Consider the following 21,922-nt stretch of genomic DNA (forward strand, 5'->3'; position numbering starts at 1 on the left):
CCAATCCCCTGATCAAAGCAGGACCAACCCCCAATTTTTGGCCCAGGGCCCTAAATGGCCCCCTCAAGGATTGAACTCACACCCCTGGGTTTAGGAAGCTAATGCTCAAACCACTGAGCTATCCCTCCCTCCTTACCCCTTCCTATTGATGTACTCCATTGCAAGATGGTCCAGGGCCAAAATTTAAACATGCGTGCCGTCTGTTGCCTCTCCACAGTCAGAGAAGCCCATTTCTGCAAAGCCATCCACTATTTCATGCACATTGCGAAGAGTCACAGCCCTTCATAGCAGGATGCAATTAACGGCTCTGCACACCTGTGTTAATGCAGCCCCATCAGCAGACTTCCCGACTGCAAACTGATGTGCAACCGACCGGTAGCAGACTGGATTTGCCAGCTTCCACACTTTGCAATCACCACGCACATCTACACCGTGAGCAGCCGCTCTCATTTGGGTGTCCTTGCACCACAGGGCAGGGACGAGTTCCACACACACTTCCAGGAAGGTGGCTTTCCACATCAGAAAATTCTGTAACCACTGCTCATCACGCCAGACCTGCATGATGACGCGATCCCACCACTCAGTGCTAGTTTCCTGAGCCCAAAAGCGACGATCCACCATTTGCAGCTGTTCCATGAATGCCAAAAGTAATCAAATGTTGCTCCTATCCATGTCAGACAGCATGTCAGGCAACTGTGAATACTGTTGAGTTAGGAACTTCACGCTGAACTGCACTGCCATTCGCGATGGGTTACTGACAGCTAGCAGAGATTGGACAGCAGTGTGGGATCCATCCTTTCACACAGAGATGGCAGGACAAACAGCGAACAAGGGCCACTGAAAAATGCCATAAAGATAGAAGCACATGGAATGCTGGAACAGAAAGCAATGCATCATGGGACATTAAGCCCAGACCCATGATGTGCTGCAATCCACTCCACCTTCCCACAAGACCTAGCAACAGATGATGGCAAGCTGAACTGTGGGATAGCCACTTACAGTGCAACGCTCTCATTGTCGATGCTAGTGCCCCAAGTGTGGATGCACTGTGCTGACAGAGGGAGCGTAGTGTGAACACACAGCATCCATTTTCTTTTAGCGCTTTTTGATCATTAACAAAAGTTTTGCCGACAAAACTCTGCAGTGTAGACAAGGCCTAACATTTGTAGGATTTAAAAAATACAAAACAAAAGAAAAAAAACTTACAGATTTGTGTTGACACATTTTCTTGACAGAGCTGTAACTTGTCTATCTCTTTGCTATCCTTTTTAATATTAAAAAAGACAGCTGCAGTGGCAAAGGAGCCAGCAAACAGAGCTGTAAACAGGGGAGTTTGAGTGGGAGTTTGCAAGGGGAGTTTGGGGGAAGACTAGGAGAACCAGGCAGAGGAACAGACAGGCTAGTGAAGGGAGTGTGTGGTGTTCTGGCAGTGTTGTGGTGCTCGTTGGGGGTTTGTTTTGCTGTGGGTGGTGGTGTTTTGGTTTGGTTTGTGTTTCCCAGACTAACAGGACTTAGCTGAGAAGGCGATGACAGACACAGAGGCAGCAGTGGTAGAGACCCAAGTAGTAGAAGGCACAAAGAAGATGACTGGATAGTGGAAGCTGCGGTATATACATGATCCTGGAGGGGGTACCTGAAAAGAGGTTAATCTGCATGAAGTGCCACCTGATAGACTTGATGGAAGAAAAGATCCGAGGATTGGAGATGCAGGTGGAAACTCTGGTTGAGATTGGAAGGGGGTTTGAGCAGATGATGGAGCAAAGACATGAGGAGACTGAAGAGAAAAGCTCAGACTTGCAGATGGAAGCAAGACCAAAGAACTCTGAGGGGAGACTGCTGGGTGAGGAAAGTAGATAGTGGAAGCATGTGATTAAAAGAACCAGGCAGAAGAAAAGACAGGCTAGTGAAGGAGAAATAGAGCTAAGGAACAGGTTTGCGGAGTTGGAAAATGAAGAAGGAGCACAGCAGGTGGTCACTGAAGGTGGGAGGGCAAGGAAGAAGAGAGGATCAGCTAGTTCTGTAGGAAGAGGGGAAGAGTCAATGGAGATAACAACATCAAATACGAGCCCCAGGAGGATACAGGATGGGTTGCAGAGGATTACAAGAGAGAATAGGAATCGAGAGGACTTGCAGCCAGAGGGAACAGGGGATAAACCGGAGAATCGCACCATCACCAGGAAAAGGCAGGTCTACATGATTGGAGACTCCTTACTGAGAAGAATAGACAGGCCTGTAACCAGAGCTGATCCACAGAACAGAAGGGTGTGCTGTCTGCCGGGTGCTAAGATACGGGACGTGGACCTGAGGCTGAAGAGGATCCTAACGGGAGCGGGAAAGTATCTACTGATTCTCCTTCAGGTGGGAACAAATCATACGGCTAGATTCTCGCTGGAACGTATCGAGGGAGACTATGCCAGGCTGGGGAAGACGTTTAAGGAAATCGAGGCTCAGGTGATCTTCAGGGGGATTCTGCCCGTTCCTAGACAAGGGCAACAAAGGTATAACAAGATTATGATGATCAACAGATGGCTCAGGCAGTGGTGCTATAAGGAGGGCTTTGGGATGTATGGCCACTGGGAGGCATTCATGACAGAGGACAGTTCTTTCGAGATGGACTTCACCTGAGTAGGGAGGGAAATAGACTTCTAGGATGGAGGATGGCACAACTGATTAAGAGAGCTTTAAACTAGGAATTTGGGAGAGATGGTTGGGAGATGTCCAGGTAATCTCCATGCCGGATTTTAACATTGAGAGGGAAGAAAACGAAGTAAGAAAGGATACAGCTGTGGGTAGGAAAATGGACATAAGGAGGAAAAGTAGTGTACATACCAGTCTAATAGGTAATACTGGCAGCAGAATGTCTGCGCCTTATCGGGTAAAGAATGTGAGCGAAGCCAAACAGAAAAAATTAAGATGTTTGTACACCAATGCGAGGAGCCTAGGTAACAAAATGAAAGAACTAGAGTTACTGGTGCAAGAAGTGAAACCAGATATTACAGGAATAACAGGAACATGGTGGAACAGTAGTCATGACTGGAGTACAGGTATTGATGGGTATGTGCTGTTTAGGAAAGACAGAAATAAAGGTAAAGGTGGTGGAGTAGCATTGTATATCAATGATGAGGTAGACTGTAAAGAAGTAAGAAGTGATGGAATGGATAAGACAGAGTCTGACTGGGCAAAAATCACACTGGGGAAGAAAGCTACTAGAGCCTCCCCAATGCTAGTGCTTGGGGTGTGCTATAGACCACCAGCATCTGAACTGGATATGGAAAGAGACCTCTTTAATGTTTTTAAAGAAGTAAATACTAATGGGAATTGTGTGATCATGGGAGACTTTAACTTCCCAGATACAGACTGGAGGACAAGTGCTAGTAATAATAATAGGCTCAGATTTTCCTGGATGCGATAGCTGATGGATTCCTTCACCAAGTATTTGCTGAACCAACAAGAGGGGATGCCATTTTAGATTTGGTTTTGGTGAATAGTGAAGACCTCATAGAAGAAATGGTTGTAAGGGACAACCTTGGTTCGAGCGATCATGAGCTAATTCAGTTCAAACTAAATAGAAGGATAAACAAAAATAGATCTGTGACTAAGGTTTTTTATTTCAAAAGGGCTAACTTTAAAAAATTAAGGAAATTAGTTAGGGAAGTGGATTGGACTGAAGAACTTGTGGATCTAAAGGCAGCAGAGGCCTGGAATTACTTCAAGTCAAAGTTGCAGAAATTATCAGAAGCCTGCATCCCAAGAAAGGGGGGGGAAATTCATAGGCAGGAGTTGTAGACCAAGCTGGATGAACAAGCATCTCAGAGAAGAGATTAAGAAAAAGCAGAAAACCTACAAGGAGTGGAAGATGGGAGGGATCAGCAAGGAAAGCTACCTTATTGAGGACAGAACATGTAAGGATAAAAGTGAGAAAGGCCAAAAGCCATGTAGAGTTAGACCTTGCAAACGGAATTAAAACCATAGAAATATAGAATCATAGAATATCAGGGTTGGAAGGGACCCCAGAAGGTCATCTAGTCCAACCCCCTGCTCAAAGCAGGACCAATTCCCAGTTAAATCATCCCAGCCAGGGCTTTGTCAAGCCTGACCTTAAAAACCTCTAAGGAAGGAGATTCTACCACCTCCCTAGGTAACGCATTCCAGTGTTTCACCACCCTCATAGTGAAAAAGTTTTTCCTAATATCCAATCTAAACCTCCCCCACTGCAACTTGAGACCATTACTCCTCGTTCTGTCATCTGCTACCATTGAGAACAGTCTAGAGCCATCCTCTTTGGAACCCCCTTTCAGGTAGTTGAAAGCAGCTATCAAATCCCCCCTCATTCTTCTCTTCTGCAGGCTAAACAATCCCAGCTCTCTCAGCCTCTCCTCATAACTCATGTGTTCCAGTCCCCTAATCATTTTTGTTGCCCTTCGCTGGACTCTCTCCAATTTATCCACATCCTTCTTGAAGTGTGGGGCCCAAAACTGGACACAGTACTCCAGATGAGGCCTCACCAATGTCGAATAGAGGGGGACGATCACGTCCCTCGATCTGCTCGCTATGCCCCTACTTATACATCCCAAAATGCCATTGGCCTTCTTGGCAACAAGGGCACACTGCTGACTCATATCCAGCTTCTCGTCCACTGTCACCCCTAGGTCCTTATCTGCAGAACTGCTGCCTAGCCATTCGGTCCCTAGTCTGTAGCTGTGCATTGGGTTCTTCCGTCCTAAGTGCAGGACCCTGCACTTATCCTTATTGAACCTCATCAGATTCCTTTTGGCCCAATCTTCCAATTGGTCTAGGTCCTTCTGTATCCTATCCCTCCCCTCCAGCGTATCTACCACTCCTCCCAGTTTAGTATCATCCGCAAATTTGCTGAGAGTGCAATCCACACCATCCTCCAGATCATTTATGAAGATATTGAATAAAACCGGCCCCAGGACCGACCCTTGGGGCACTCCACTTGATACCGGCTGCCAACTAGACATGGAGCCATTGATCACTACCCGTTGAGCCCGACAATTTAGCCAGCTTTCTACCCACCTTATAGTGCATTCATCCAGCCCATACTTCCTTAACTTGCTGACAAGAATACTATGGGAGACCGTGTCAAAAGCTTTGCTAAAGTCAAGAAACAATACATCCACTGCTTTCCCTTCATCCACAGAACCAGTAATCTCATCATAAAAGGCGATTAGATTAGTCAGGCATGACCTTCCCTTGGTGAATCCATGCTGGCTGTTCCTGATCACTTTCCTCTCATGCAAGTGCTTCAGGATTGATTCTTTGAGGACCTGCTCCATGATTTTTCCAGGGACTGAGGTGAGGCTGACTGGCCTGTAGTTCCCAGGATCTTCCTTCTTCCCTTTTTTAAAGATTGGCACTACATTAGCCTTTTTCCAGTCATCCGGGACTTCCCCGGTTAGCCACGAGTTTTCAAAGATAATGGCCAATGGCTCTGCAATCACAGCCGCCAATTCCTTCAGCACTCTCGGATGCAACTCGTCCGGCCCCATGGACTTGTGCACGTCCAGCTTTTCTAAATAGTCCCTAACCGCCTCTATCTCCACAGAGGGCTGGCCATCTCTTCCGCATTTTGTGATGCCCAGCGCAGCAGTCTGGGAGCTGACCTTGTTAGTGAAAACAGAGGCAAAAAAAGCATTGAGTACATTAGCTTTTTCCACATCCTCTGTCACTAGGTTGCCTCCCTCATTCAGTAATAGTATACCAATAGTAAAAGGTTCTATAGCCATATAAATGAGAAGGAAACAAAGAAAGAAGAAGTGGGACCGCTAAACACTGAGGATGGAGTGGAGGTTAAGGATAATTTAGGCATGGCCCAATATCTAAACAAATATTTTCCCTCCGTCTTTAATGAGGCTAATGAGGAGCTTAGGGATAATGGCAGGATGACAAATGGGAATGAGGATATGGAGGTGGGGGAGTTGCACTGTATGTAAGGGAGCAGTATGACTGCTCAGAGCTCAAGTATGAAACTGCAGAAAAACCTGAGAGTCTCTGGATTAAGTTTAGAAGTGTGAGCAACAAGGGTGACGTGGTGGTGGGAGTCTGCTATAGACCACCGGACCAGGGGGATGAGGTGGATGAGGCTTTCTACCGGCAACTCACAGAAGTTACTAGATCGCAGACCCTGGTTCTCATGGGAGACTTCAATGACCCTGATATCTACTGGGAGAGCAATACAGCGGTGCACAGACAATCCAAGAAGTTTTTGGAAAGTGTAGGGGACAATTTCCTGGTGCAAGTACTGGAGGAACCAAATCTTCTGGACCTGCTGCTCACAAACCAGGGAGAATTAGTAAGGGAAGCTAAAGTGGATGGGAACCTGGGAGGCAGTGACCATGAGATGGTCGAGTTCAGGATCCTGACACAGGGAAGAAAGGAGAGCAGCAGAATACAGACCCTGGCCTTCAGAAAAGCAGACTTTGACTCCCTCAGGGAACTGATGGGCAGGATCCCCTGGGATAATAACATGGGGGGAAAGGAGTCCAGGAGAGCCGGCTGTATTTTAAAGAATGCTTATTGAGGTTACAGGGACAAACCATCTCAATGTGTAGAAAGAATAGTAAATAGGCCAGGAATCATAGAATCATAGAATATCAGGGTTAGAAGGGACCTCAGGAGGTCATCTAGTCCAACCCCCTGCTCAAAGCAGGACCAATCCCCAATTAAATCATCCCAGCCAGGGCTTTGTCAAGACTGACCTTAAAAACTTCTAAGGAAGGAGATTCTACCACCTCCCTAGGTAACGCATTCCAGTATTTCACCACCCTCCTAGTGAAAAAGTTTTTCCTAATATCCAACCTAAACCTCCCCCACTGCAACTTGAGACCATTACTCCTTGTGCTGTCCTCTTCTACCACTGAGAATAGTCTAGAACCATCCTCTCTGGAACCACCTCTCAGGTAGTTGAAAGCAGCTTGGCTTAACAGTGAAATCCTTGCTGATCTTAAACACAAAAAAGAAGCTTACAAGAAGTGGAAGATTGGACAAATGACCAGGGAAGAGTATAAAAATATTGCTCTGGCATGCAGGAGTGAAATCAGGAAGGCCAAATCACACCTTGAGTTGCAGCTAGCAAGAAATGTTAAGAGTAACAAGAAGGGTTTCTTCAGGTATGTTAGCAACAAGAAGAAAGTCAAGGAAAGTGTGGGTCCCTTACTGAATGAGGGAGGCAACCTAGTGACAGAGGATGTGGGAAAAGCTAATGTACTCAGTGCTTTTTTTGCCTCTGTCTTCACAAACAAGGTCAGCTCCCAGACTACTGCACTGGGCAGCACAGCATGGAAAGGAGGTGACCAGCCCTCTGTGGAGAAAGAAGTGGTTTGGAACTATTTAGAAAAGCTGGACGAGCACAAGTCCATGGGGCTGGATGCACTGCATCCGAGAGTGCTAAAGGAGTTGGTGGATGTGATTGCAGAGTCATTGGCCATTATCTTTGAAAACTCATGGCGATCCGGGGAAGTCCTGGATCTATGACTGGAAAAAGGGTAATGTAGTGCCCATCTTTAAAAAAAGGAAGGAGGAGGATCCTGGGAACTACAGGCCAGCAAGCCTCACCTCAGTCCCTGGAAAAATCATGGAGCAGGTCCTTAAGGAATCAATTCTGAAGCACTTAGAGGAGAGGAAAGTGATCAGGAACAGTCAACATGGATTCACCAAGGGCAAGTCTTGCCTGACTAATCTAATTGCCTTCTATGATGAGATAACTGCCTCTGTGGATTAGGGGAAAGCAGTGGACGTGTTGTTCCTTGACTTTAGCAAAGCTTTTGACATGGTCTCCCACAGTATTCTTGCCAGCAAGTTAAAGAAGTATGGGCTGGATGAATGGATTATAAGGTAGATAGAAAGTTGGCTAGATTGTCGGGCTCAACGGGTAGTGATCAATGGCTCCCTGTCTAGTTGGCAGCCGGTATCAAGTGGAGTGCCCCAAGGGTCGGTCCTGGGGCCGGTTTTGTTCAATATCTTCATAAATGATCTGGAGGATGGTGTGGATTGCACCCTCAGCAAGTTTGCAGATGACACTAAACTGGGACGAGAGGTAGATACGCTGGAGGGTAGGGATAGGATACAGAGGGACCTAGACAAATTAGAGGATTGGGCCAAAAGAAATCTGATGAGGTTCAACAAGGACAAATGCAGAGTCCTGCACTTAGGACGGAAGAATCCCATGCACCACTACAGAGTAGGCACTGAATGGCTAGGCAGCAGTTCTGCAGAAAAGGACCTAGGGGTTACAGTGGACGAGAAGTTGGATATGAGTCAACAGTGTGCCCTTGTTGCCAAGAAGACCAATGGCATTTTGGGATATATAAGTAGGGGCATTGCCAGCAGATCGAGGGACGTGATCGTTCCCCTCTATTCGACACTGGTGAGGCCTCATCTGGAGTACTGTGTCCAGTTTTGGGCCCCACACTATGAGAAGGATGTGGAAAAATTGGAAAACGTCCAAAGGAGGGCAACAAAAATGATTAGGGGACTGGAACACATGATTTATGAGGAGAGGCTGAAGGAACTGGGATTGTTTAGTCTGCAGAAGAGAAGAATGAGGGGGGATTTGATAGCTGCTTTCAACTACCTGAAAGGGGGTTCCAATGAGGGTGGATCTAGACTGTTCTCAGTGGTAGCTGATGACAGAACAAGGAGTAATGGTCTCAAGTTGCAGTGGGGAAGGTTTAGGTTGGATATTAGGAAAAACATTTTCACTAGGAGAGTAGTGAAGCACTGGAATGCGTTACCTAGGGAGGTGGTGGAATCTCCTTCCTCAGAAGTTTTTATGGTCAGGCTTGACAAAGCCCTGGCTCGGATGATTTAGTTGGGGATTGGTCCTGCTTTGAGCAGGGGGTTGGACTAGATGACCTCCTGAGGTCCCTTCTAAACCTGATTTATTCTATGATTCTATGATATTCTATGATTACCACATCCGAGGTAGAAGCCAAACTCAAACATCTTAATGGGACTAAATCGGGGGGCCCAGATAATCTTCAACCAAGAATATTAAAGGGACTGGCACATGAAATTGCCAGCCCATTAGCAAGAATTTTTAATGAATCTGTAAACTCAGGGGTTGTACCGTATGACTGGAGAATTGCTAACATCGTTCCTATTTTTAAGAAAGAAAAAAAAAGTGATCTGGGTAACTACAGGCCTGTTAGTTTGACATTTGTAGTATGCAAGGTCTTGGAAAAAATTTTGAAGGAGAAAGTAGTTAAGGACATTGAGATCAATGGTAATTGGGACAAAATACAACATGCTTTTACAAAAGGTAGATCATGCCAAACCAACCTGATCTCCTTCTTTGAGAATGTAACAGATATTTTAGACAAAGGAAACGAAGTGGATCTAATTTATCTCGATTTCAGTAAGGCATTTGATACGGTTCCACCTGGGGAATTATTAGTTAAATTGGAAAAGATGGGGATCAATATGAAAATTGAAAGGTGGATAAGGAACTGGTTAAAGGGGAGACTACAACGGGTCATCCTGAAAGGTGAACTGTCAGGCTGGAGGGAAGTTACTAGTACAGTTCCTCAGGGATCGGTTTTGGGACCAATCTTATTTAATCTTTTTATTACTGTCCTCAGCACAAAAAGTGGGAGTGTGCCAATAAAGTCTGCGGATGACACAAAGCTGGGAGGTATTGCCAATACAGAGAAGGACTGGGATATTATACAGGAAGATTTGGATGACCTTGTAAACTGGAGTAATAGTAATAGGATGAAATTTAATCATGAAAAGTGCAAGGTCATGCATTTAGGGATTAATAACAAGAATTTTTGTTATAAACTGGGGACTCATCAGTTGGAAGTAACAGAGAAGAAGAATGACCTCAGAGTATTGGTTGATCACAGGATGACTATGGGTCACCAATGTGATATAGCCGTGAAGAAAGCTAATGCAGTCTTGGGATGCATCAGGCAAGGTATTTCCGGTAGAGATAAGGATGTGTTAGTACTGTTATACAAGACACTGGTGAGACCTCATCTGGAATACTGTGTACAGTTTTAGTCTCCCATGTTTAAGAAGGATGAATTCAAACTGAAACAGGTACAGAGAAGGGCTACTAGGATGATCCGAGGAATGGAAAACCTGTTTTATGAAAGGAGACTCAAAGAGCTTGGCTTGTTTAGCCTAACCAAAAGAAGGCTGAGGGGAGATATGATTTGCCCTCTATAAATATATCAGAGGAATAAATACCCGGGAGGGAGAGAAATTATTTAAGCTCATTACCAATGTGGACACAAGAACAATATAAGTGGATATAAACTGGCCATCAGGAAGTTTAGACTTTAAATTAGATGAAGGTTTCTAACCATCAGAGGGGGGAAGTTCTGGAACAGCCTTCCAAGGGGAGCAGTGGGGGCAAAAGACATATCTGGCTTCAAGACTAAGCTTGATAAGTTTATGGAGGGGATGGTATGATGGGATAGCCTAATTCTGGCAATTAATTGATCTTTGACTATTAGCGGTAAATATGCCCAATGGCCTATGATGGGATGTTAGATGGGGTGGGATCTGAGTTACTACAGAGAATCCTTTCCTGGGTGTCTGGCTGATGAGTCTTGCCCACATGCTCAGGGTTTAGCTGATCGCCATATTTAAGGTCAGGAAGGAATTTTCCTCCAGGGCAGATTGGCAGAGGCCCTGGGGGGTTTTCACCTTTTGCAGCGTGGGGCATGGGTCACTTGCTGGAGGAGTCTCTGTACCTTGAAGTCTTTAAACCATGATTTGAGCTCAGACATAGGTTTGGGGTTTATTACAGGAGTGGGTGGGTGACTGAGATTCTGTGGCCCGGGTTGTGCAGGAGGTCAGACTAGATGATCATAATGGTCCCTTCTGACCTTAAAATCTAGGAGTCTATGAGAATACTTACACCCAAGGGTAGGGAAACCTTTTGAGTACACTCACTTATTCCTATGGAACTACTGATGCGAGTAAGGCCCCATGTACACTACTAATGTAAATGAGTCAAGAGACTTGGTTACAATGCAGCTGTCCCCTGAAAGTTAAAAATTCTACTGTATATCATCCAAGGCTTTAGCCTAATGAGGATATAGTTCGATCCCAGATCGGCTAGAATTTGAACCATGTTGTAACTGTGTTAAAGGACGGCAGCATTTTAACCATGCCCTGGACTCATTTATAGCTGAAGAGTGCATGAAGCCTAACTTACACCACTATTCTTAGGCATGGTCTATGAAGTTTCTTTGGTGAGGGGATGTGATTTTTTATTTTTTTTTTTTTTTACCTTAATAGATAAATCAGTATAACCCTTAGCATGGAAGCAATTACACCAGTATAAGACATCTTTATACATCTTTACCCCGATATAATGCGGTCCTCAGGAACCAAAAAATCTTACCATCTTATAGGTGAGACGGCGTTATATCGGGGTAGGGAGAGGAACCGCTCCCCGCCCCAGCTCACCTCCGCCTCTGAGAGCGCCACCGCCGCTCCACTTCTCCCTCCCTCCCTTCCAGCCTTGCTTCGTCAATCAGCTGTTTGGTGCGGGAAGCCTGGAAGGAAGGAAAGAAGGACAGTGGGGGGAAGAAGAGGCACGGCAGCAGCACGCTCAGGGGAGGAGGCGGAGGCAGAGCAGAGGTGAGCTGGGGTGGGGAGCGGTTCCTCTGCGCCCTCCCCCCCCAGTTACTTGCTGCAGCCCTCCCCGCGCCCCCCCACCTCAGTTCACCTCCACTCTGCCTCCTCCTCTGAGCGTGCCACCACCGCTCCGCTTCTCCCTCTCTCCCTCCAAGGCTTGCCGCGAATCAGCTGTTTGGCGCAGCAAGCCTGGGACGGAGGGACAGAGGGAGGAGGAGAAGCAGAGCAGCGGCGCACTCGTGGGAGGAGGCAGAGGCGGAGCAGAGGTAAGCTGAGGCGGGGGGGCCACAGCAATTAAGGGGGGGGGGCAGAGGAACCGCTTGCAGTAACACGAATTCGGATATAACAAGGTAAAGCAGCCCCGCTCCCCGGAGAGCTGCTTTACTGCGTTATATCCGAATTCGTGTTATATCAGACCGCATTATATCGGGTAGAGGTGTACTATTATTGCTTATTCTCCTAACTTTATTGGTATAACTGTGTCCACACAAAAGGTTGTAACTGCTTTAACTATCCTCGTTTCAAATAGCCATCCTTAAAGCAGTACAAAAACTGTGTGTAGATAAGGCCTTGTAGGAATAAGTGACACTACTCACAACCCCTATACTTGGAAATACATGCAAATAGCAGAGGACAAACTCAATTAATATCTTCCTTCATTACAAATAGACAGACGAGTCACAGTTCTGTCAAAAAAAAATCTCTGCATAGCTATGTAAAACATTATTTTTAAAAGCTGGAAAAGTTAAAACAATGAATTCTTCTGATCAAAGTATTTCAAAAGCCCAACATGGGTGTGTGTGTGTTAATTATTTAATTAATTGATTTGATTTCCTTCTCCCCTCCCCTTTTCCTTTGTCTACACAATGTATTGTGCATCTCACAAGAACTGCTGTTCAGATTGAGGTCAGATTTAAATCCCAAATGCACTGCAGAAGGTCTATATTTGATTACAGTGCTATATGATGTCATGTATCCAAGACAACTAAGGCATTATGGTCTCCTAGGGATAAAACTATCTCTTGGTAATAGATTTAGGCACCCCGGCATGTGACTGATCCGTTGTCTCCAAATGAAAAATGTATGCAGCTGCACTCTTCAGCAAAACACATTACAACAAAAGGTCCAAATAATTGTTCTCATTGGACAGCATACAGAGACAAAATAGATATTTTCTTTTTAAATAAAAAGGCATATCAGGTACTTTAAAGATGGAGATACAATTTATTAAAATCAGTTTGTAATATGTTTTAGAATCAGACAACCAAGTCTATTTTGGGGGGTGAGGGGCCTTGAATGTCTCCCTGTGACTGTACAAAACCTCTGCAATATTCATTTCTGACTCACGTATGTGGGGAGGAACTCTTTCTTCCCATAATTTACTGGATATTATATAAAATAAAGGTTTTCCAGTTATTCACTAAAATATTTTCAAATTTCTCTCATTTTTAATGTCTCTTCCCAGTCTTCTTCCACTCCTTGATGTAAAATTAAAACTGAGAAACTGAGCACAAAATTGGAAGAGAACCAGTATCAGGAGAGATGCATGAAATGATTACAAAATTCTGCATCAGAAAGAGAGACCTTACAGGGACACAGGCAGCTCAAATTTAGCCCAAGATTTAGGTTTTGTATGTTTATTTTTACAAATCAAAACAAAATATAAATGTTTCCATGATTTAAAAGGCAAAATAATAATGTCCATGAAACTGGTATTTTAAATAAACATTCCCTGACAACATTTCAGCTGCAAACATTGGCCCAATCCTGTAATTTGTTATGTGCGGATCAACATCATAGTGAAGCAGCACACGAATTGCAGGATCAGGGCTATTTATTTTAAAATTGCCCATAGCCTTATTCAAACCTACTGAAGTCAACAGGAGTTTTCCCACAGACTTCAACTAGTTTTGGATCAGGCTCCATGTGCATTAAAACCTGAAAATGTAACTGATTGGAATGAAAAGTGACATGGACTATCAGATTGAACAGTGAAACTAAAAAGGCAAAGAATAAGCAAACACCATAAACAGTAAGCAATTAAAACTAAATTACTATAAAAACAAATAATTTTGATTTTTTTTGTAACAGAAAAAGACATTTGAAAAGATACTACAGTAGTCACTTTTCTTAAATTCTGCATGTCCCACAGTAAAAGAATAAAAACTAAAAGATGGGTGCCATAGATATAGTTATATAACTGTGCCACCTGAGCGCATTGCACTGAAAAAAAAAATACTGTTAATTTCATTTCCAAGATTCCCCTATCATACACAGTTCTCCAGGATAGCCTCAAAACAATACTGAATATTCTTTTGTTGATATTTCAGCTGAAGTGTAGCAATAACAATTGCCCAATGTTACAAAATGTCATACTATCTCTTTTGCTAACAGCTTGTAAGCCTTTTTAAACACAGATATCAGAACTCCACTTGAACCTTATCTGAAAGCATGAAGCTCTAATTTTATCTGAAATGCCCTTGCAGTGAGAATAATTTTTTTAAGTAGCACTTTAACAATACCAGAAAAAACTACGGCATTACAAACAGAGCTTACTGAGACCACAAAGATTGCATTGGTTTCCATTTTCAAATGACTGCTATACAGGCATAATTTTTCTTCCTATCCTTTGTGGTCTTCCTTTAGTTACATTTTTAATCACATCATTCCAAACACCTCTGATTCCAAGACAGGATATATGTTTGGATTTCTCTTTTACAAATTCTTTGAACTAAATTTTATACTTCATTCAGCTTCAGACTGCACTTTGAAAGTTTCATAAATAGAAAACAGCTAAAAACATAGACAACAGCACTTATATCACTAGTATTGATACATCCTTAGACATGTTTTGATTCAAGCTAGTATTTTTCCTAGTGCACAGTATTACTATCAATGTAAGTGTCAAGAACACTGTTTATCTGTCTAGAACTTTGCTCTACCACAGACTGCTTTCTATGGCACACAATGGTAATGTAGCCAGTGTCATGCTCTGGGGGTGCAATCTAGATCAGTATGTCATTGTGTCACTGCCTGCCCTGTAACCTTGGGTGTCTTGAATGCTCTGTTGTTGTGGCTCACAGCCTGGACACCAACAGCCAGCTGACTAACCATTATGTCCCTTGTTACAAACAAACAAAAGAAGGAATACACTACTAAGACTAAAACTTAATTTCAGCCCATTACAATCTTTGCCTAAGCAGGTTTCTCATCTATAATCAATTTCCGGAGATTTCAACCACCTTGGCTAAAGAATTCATCTTTCCGCAATCTCAAGAGCTCTGGCCTCTTCATTCCCTCAAGTGATGGAGGCCAAGATGGTATCTTCTCTCTCATTATATTATCTTCCAAAACTCACTGTTTTGTCCCCAGACTCAAGATAATCTCATGCTGTTCTTTCCTTCCTGTGGACATCCCATCTCCCTGCTGATTCATATGTAAATAGAACTTCCATTGTTTCAGGTCACTCCTTGCTTAATTTCACTGGAGACAGATAGACAGCTACCTTCCCTATTGTCTGGGAGAAAACCTGTTCACTAACTCCCTCTGATGTGCCTGGTTTAAACACTTTATTCACAGACTTTAAGGCAGGGTAGTCAATAGGTGGACCACAGGCCAAATCCAGACCGCCAGATGCTTTTGAATGGACCTGAAATCTTTTTATTTACTTATTATTGTTCTTATTTTATTATTTTCTCTGGAGTCTGGACCTTGAGTATACCTTGACGAGGAAATTTGGACTTTGACAAAAAAATAATTGCTACCTTTGCTTTAATGCCTATCTCTGAGTATTCATAATTCTTCACATAGTGTTTACACATGCATTTTACAATGATGTTGATCACCAGTGTGTCATCAGCTTTCATAAAAGATCTTACTTGATGTACTTTTATAATACAGTAATACTGTGTACACTCAGTTATTTATTTGAGGTTCAGACCCCATTTTTATAGCTAAGAAGCAACCTCCCTCACTTGTTAGGCTGACAGCTTTGCTTATCTTTCATGTTAATGTGCCTTCATGGCCACTGCCTAACTACAAGATTGGTCAGCCAAACAAATACACATTCCTTTGTCCAAGGCAGACTGTGCTCATACATTGCTTGCCAAAATTGAGAACATAATTTTAGCACATATGCATAACATTGTACGCACCCCATACATACATTACACAATTAGTTTTCTAATAATATCTTACATCACACCTTGTAGATATAGATTATGGCAATAGTATTTAGGTGTGATGAATAAGTCAAGAACCACAAGAGTTGCTGACACAGTATTGAATCACCAATGGGCCTCTTTGTCGCATGCGTACAAAATAAAGTACGTATCAGAAATATATTAACATAGGTGAACAGACTAAAGAACTATGATTAAAGTGAAATGGTGCTGGTGTTAGAGAAAAATTCACCTTTTTTTTGTTTTGTTTAGCACTAATAGGATTTTCATACAGCTAATGATTTAAATTCTCTTGATTTCAGATTGTAACTTTGCTTAGGCCTTGCCTACATGCGAGAAATTGACCAGAATAGCTATTCTGGAATAACTCCCCCATGTGGACATCTATTCCAAAATAAAAGTGATTTAATTCCAGAATAATTACTCCACTTTGTGAGTGGAATAATTATTCCAGAACAGAGTGTCCACATGGGGAAAACTACTCCAGAATAGAATCACAGAATATCAGGGTTGGAAGGGACCTCAGGAGGTCATCTAGTGCAACCCCCTGCTCAAAGTAGGACCTAATCCCCAACTAAATAGCTATGCCAGTCAAATAATAAACCAAATTATTTATAAGAGGAAACAGTTCCACCAGTGCCACTACATTCTGGGTAAAATGGAGATGAAGCCTCACATAGTTACGCTATCTCAATTTAGAATGAAAGCTAGATATAGTAAATACAGTATTCTCAAGGCAAAGAGAAAAGCACTTGCATTAATCAAGCTAAGCTATGAAAATACAAAATGATATCCTATACTTCTCATACAACATGGTTAAAAGGCACCAAAGCAGAAGAGAAGAATATAGTTTGTATTTGGATTAAATAACTCTGAAAAGAATGAAAAGCTGCCTATTACCATTCTGACTATTTTTGGTCAAACTGACTGTGGTAGAGGCTATCAATGCTGTTTGGCAACAGGCTTACTTGTACCCACCAGCTGCTGCTGCACTCTAATCCCACTAGGTGTGGGTTTTAAATCACTGAATTTTCTTTAGAAAGTATCCTAAAATCATTTTGGCGGCTGTATAATAGCATACAAAAACAACATAATAAAATACCATCCTGCTAAACTGCAATCACAACAACAAATGAGAGGCCCACATTTTAAATAGGAAACTAAAGTTAGGTAGTAAATATAGGGAATGCACTAAAAATAACGTTGAAAAAACAAAGCTTAGAGGTGCTACAGTGGGAAGGTACAAAAGATTATGTTTTATAGGAGGACAGAGCAAGTTACACACTATAGGGTCCACCACAGCAAGAACATAGTAGCAAGGCAGCATCAGATGCAATGGTGGAATGCTTACACAGAAAGTGATGTGTGAGCATAGATATCTGACAGTACAAGGATCAAGGAGCAAATCCTGATATAACCAGAGGCAACACTGTTAATGGATTACAGTAGTTCCAATTTAAAATCAAAGCATAGTCGCTTTGCTGAAAGTTGCTGAAAGACATTTTGGACTGTGTTGACCTGTCCCACTAATGTGGGCAAACCAAGTTCAACACCACTTAAAGCACGATAACAGTTGTCAAAGACTGCTGAAAAGGCTAATCATAGGAATTAAGAATCCTTAGGCCCCCTCATGGACCCAAATTAAAATCATGTTAAAGACATTTCAGCTAATAAGGCAGAAGTAGTCAATAGGCGAACCGTGGGCCAAATCTGGACTGCGAGACACTTTTGAACAGACCCTGAAATCTTTTTATTTACTGATTATCATCATTATTGGTTTTATTATTATTTTCTCTGGAGTCTGGGCCTTGACTATACCTTGACCAAGAAATTTGGACCTTGACAAAAAATAACTGACTACCCCTATAATAAGGAATGCACACAGTTTCTTTGGACAGTGTAGACGGGGATGACTGTTTTACAAGATGACTCAGTCATCCCTGGCCACACTGACCAGAGAAACCTTATTAGCACTTTGCTAACAGCAAGAACTGATTTGAAACCCCATTGTATTAGAAGAATTTGAAATTTAATCTCAGCAGAGAACACAAAAGTCTGGAAAAATACTGAAGCAATAAGATACCCGCCATCTAATAAAAAGAGTCTTAACCTCATATAAAAATTGAGCTATGGGCTGAAAGAGAGCTAGTTTCTACTGATCTGAAAGCCAAACAACTTCATACAATAGGAAGAAAAGGGAAAGAAAACCTATTGTAAGATCATGTGATGAGATCTCTGGTATAAAGCTTCCCATATACTCTGACTCTAACTTCTCTAAAATGATTCCTGTACAATACTCACCATGCGGAACATGAACATGTCCACCCTTTACAACACAATAGCTACTCTTTCCAAGTTACCAAGTCATAGACATCTGGGCACTCAGCATTAAATAGTACTCATCAGTTCTTTTCAAGACAAAATATGTTCCAGTATGTTTGTGCTTCTGAAGCTATGATGTTGTAGAGAAAGGAGACAAAGTACTCAAAGGTCATAAGGACACCATTGGACACCAGGCAGCATTTTTTTTTTTTGTAGTGAGTAATTTACTACCACATGCCAATTCTATCTCACCTGACTTAAATTATACTTTGTGCGTACCCTGGGATATCACTATACACTTTTACCTAATGTGATAAAGACAAATCAGACACTTCTCATCACATATATCAATGGTACTCAACCAGGGGTCCGGGGCCCCCTGAGGGCCGCAAGCAAGTTTCAGGGGATCCGCCAAGCATCACCAGCATTAAACTCACTATGGCCTACAGCAGAAAGCTGAAGCCCCGCTGCACAGGACTGCAGCCCGGGGCACCAAGCCCCAACACATGGGGCTGAAGCCTGAGCAACTTAGTACCTTGTGGCGTGGTACCCCGGGCAACTGCTCTGCTTCCTACCCCTTAACGTCGGCCCTGGCTTTTATATGGAGAAAAACAGTTGTTGTGGCACAGGTGGGCCATAGAGTTTTTATAGCATGTTGGGTGGGCCTCCGAAAGAAAAAGGTTGAGAACCCCTGACATATAATGTACTGTGTTATATAGTATGATTACATCCACAATGCAAAATTGAAAATATGATGGGAAGTGGATTTATTGTAATATAGGGATATACATGATATGTAAATATCCACTTCTAAATGAAAAAAGTCTCTTAGCTGCTTCTTGCTTTCATTGTGGATCTTTCTCTTGATACAGGGAAGCTTTGTGTAACCGTTCGAAAATAAAAATTCATAATTTGTGAAGTCTGGCTATGGACAGGACTTATACAAGTGCATACTTGCATATAAACTGTAAAGACTGGCAGATATGCTATATGATTCACTAAGTGAAAAAGCACAATACAATTTCTGCACAGGAAGTTACACAACACCATTTTATTAACCGTCAAGCAGGGAGCACACAAAGCAGATCTATCTATGTTAATGTGCTCACCAATTGCTAAATCAGACATGGAAATACAAGACAGTTAATTATAATATCTTATTTATACCAAAATATACATACTACCACATGGATTAAGAACTGTCCCAAACCTGTGCAGCCAAATGAAATAAAATGGATGAAACTTAAACTGATGCTAAAAGCTAATATAAATTAAGTAATATACACTGCTGCACCCAATAAGCTGATAATCTTTATTTTGGGGGGATGAAAGGCCTGTAGGTCTATACCACAACACATCAGATGGTTGCCCCTCTTGAATTTACAAAACAAGAGTTTAGGTCCTGCACCTCCCCACCACCCCACCCACACCTGCACCCTTCATCTCTCTGTCCTGAGGGGCTCCCTACCCTGCTACTACACTACATCTCTGCTTTGAGGGCACCTCTACATACACCTGCCCATCATGATGGAGGCACAGCCAGGCCAAATTTGAATGGTGGTACAACCCCATGAGCCAGGTTGAACTGACCACACCAAAACCACAACTTCAACAAACAGTGGTTGCAATTTTTGAACAAAAAACAAACAAATAAATCAAAAAACTTTCTTACAGCCTTGCCAATGAGTCAACTGTGCTCAGTATCCTTCACTCCCAATAGTTCCAGTGGGAGCTGAGGATGCTCAGCACCTACCATGAATCAGGCTCTGTGTTTATGAAGTGTTTTGAAACTGTGAGGTATAATTTTATAGCTAAGTTTATAATTGCATTAAAAAAGGGGAAAAAATTGAGACTTTCTAGGTAGTTCAAATGTAATACAAAATAAAAAGCAAGAAACCAAAAGCCTCTCGTTTGTGTAAGAGTGGGAGAGGCTAGAGTCAGGATATTATGTCAGAACTCCCACACTCCCAAGTACCTTGTACAGCAAGAACTTCTTCCACTCATCACATACACAAACTCTCCAGAGGCCTTATCAGAGATTTCTAAATGCTCTCACTAGAGATGAACAATCAAAGCAATAAAATAATCCCGACTAGTACACTGTGCATGTTCAGCCAAGCAAATATATGTCAATGTTTTTAAATATTACAGCTGGGTCGTGAAAGAACAGAGACTAGTACACCAGGGATTTGTGAAAATTCCCCTCCTTGCTCGACCAGTAGTAGCAAGACAATGAGCATTTCTATATTAGAAAAACTGCACCAAATATAAATATATTGATCTAGTTAGACTGGTGTAAACCCCTGTTGTAGATACACATAAGTAGACGTTAAAATGGTTTAAATCAGTTTATCTTGTGTCCGTAAATTGCAAGCTAACTCTTGCTTAAATAAGTTTAATTTCACTGCCTCTGTATTATTAGGGATTTGCACTGGTTGAGCTAGGTTGATTTAAAATTTATTCAGTTAAACCAGTGCAAGTTTTCTAATATAGACCAGGTCTGAGCACCCGAGTCAGGCACAGTTGCCTATGGCAACAGCCTCACAGTTATTTAAACCTACCCAGGGTAAGTCTAAACATCACCATGTTAAAAACAGTTGAAGCTGCAGGAATCTTTTCTACACTAGTGCTCTGTGTTGCCAATACCACTGCAGTTCCCTACCAAAGCCAGAGACCGTGGCCCAATTCTCTGTTGCCCTGCACCTTGTGTAGTCATTTTCAACAGTGCAAAGTGAGCCATTATTCAAATGGCAGCATTTACACTCTTTTTGCACCAGCGTACATGATATGGTGCAAGTCAACAGGGAATCAGGGCTTAGTATTAAACACTTTAAAAAACACCATTTGTCCCCATCCATATTGACCAAACATTGTTACAAACTAGTTCAGGCACAAAGGAGTTTCCTCTTTATGACTAAATGTGTTTTTAAAGTGGGATTAAACTACAAAACAAAAACAGAAATGATGTTAAGATCATATGTATTTGACAAAGATCCATGCTAACCTGGCCAGATACTACAAACTTGATTCTCCTCTGATTAACAACAGTGTAACTCCAATGGCATTATTCTTGATTTGCACCTGCGTAAGTGAAGGAGAATCAAGCCCTGTCATTCTGATTCAATAGCATTTAAACATCCATTCTTCACAAGTGTAAAATGATTAGACTGGATGCAAGGCAGGGTGGATAAAAATCCATGATTTTTTTAATTTACATTACATTTTTTTGATAAAATGCTTTTTGAGGAAAAAAGCCTATCTAAAAATAGTTTTAATTAAGATCCATGATGAGATATCTTTGAGCTATAACATAAGAGGGATTATAAATTCTAATTCTATAGTATGAAACAATATATTCATGTAAAGTTTAAGAAAAGTTTTGTAAATGTGTTCCAATAGTCCATGGAATAGGGACCCAATCTTATATAGTTCCAGGGGCTTCTGTATAGATCATTTAGGTTAATCTTTCTATCTATCCAATGGGAGCAGAGAACAGTAGAGAGGCTAACAGAGGGAGTTTGCCTGGGATCTGCCTCAGAGGAGGTACGCTGCATTGACGAGGCTGTGTTGGTGAGTATCTGAGTGTCTGTTGTGGGGACAGTTTGACCATGTGCTTGATTGGCTGTTTGAAAAGTGTGAATTGGGAGTGCTTTGTTCCAGGTGAGCCTTGAGTGGGCCTGACTGTTATAAAAAGCAAGTCAGCTGTGAACCAGCTGAGCCGTGAACAGCAGAGAGGCTAACAGAGGGAGTTTGCCTGGGGAGAGCCCACTGTGGCTTACATCTTGCCAGCTTCTCTGAGTAGTTAC

At 42.4% G+C, this 21,922-nt stretch overlaps 1 protein-coding gene across 13 annotated transcripts in view; it reads right to left on the minus strand.

Annotated features, from left to right (window-relative positions):
* FOXN2 (forkhead box N2) overlaps positions 1-21,922 on the minus strand; it is a 134,335-nt gene that overhangs the window by 99,493 nt on the left and 12,920 nt on the right. For 8 of the 13 annotated variants that reach the window (XM_073339242.1, XM_073339250.1, XM_073339239.1 and 5 more), the window contains exon 2: positions 11,378-11,531. The exons of 3 other annotated variants lie outside the window; for them this stretch is intronic. The gene's annotated coding sequence lies outside the window, so the exon portion shown is untranslated. Of the gene's footprint in view, positions 1-3,022; positions 3,033-11,377; positions 11,532-21,922 lie in introns of those variants that run through there. 2 more of the 13 variants (XM_073339245.1, XM_073339247.1) reach the window with 2 other exon arrangements.

The sequence above is a fragment of the Lepidochelys kempii genome, chromosome 3, assembly GCF_965140285.1.
Source record: "Lepidochelys kempii isolate rLepKem1 chromosome 3, rLepKem1.hap1, whole genome shotgun sequence".
NCBI classification, from domain to species: domain Eukaryota; kingdom Metazoa; phylum Chordata; order Testudines; family Cheloniidae; genus Lepidochelys; species Lepidochelys kempii.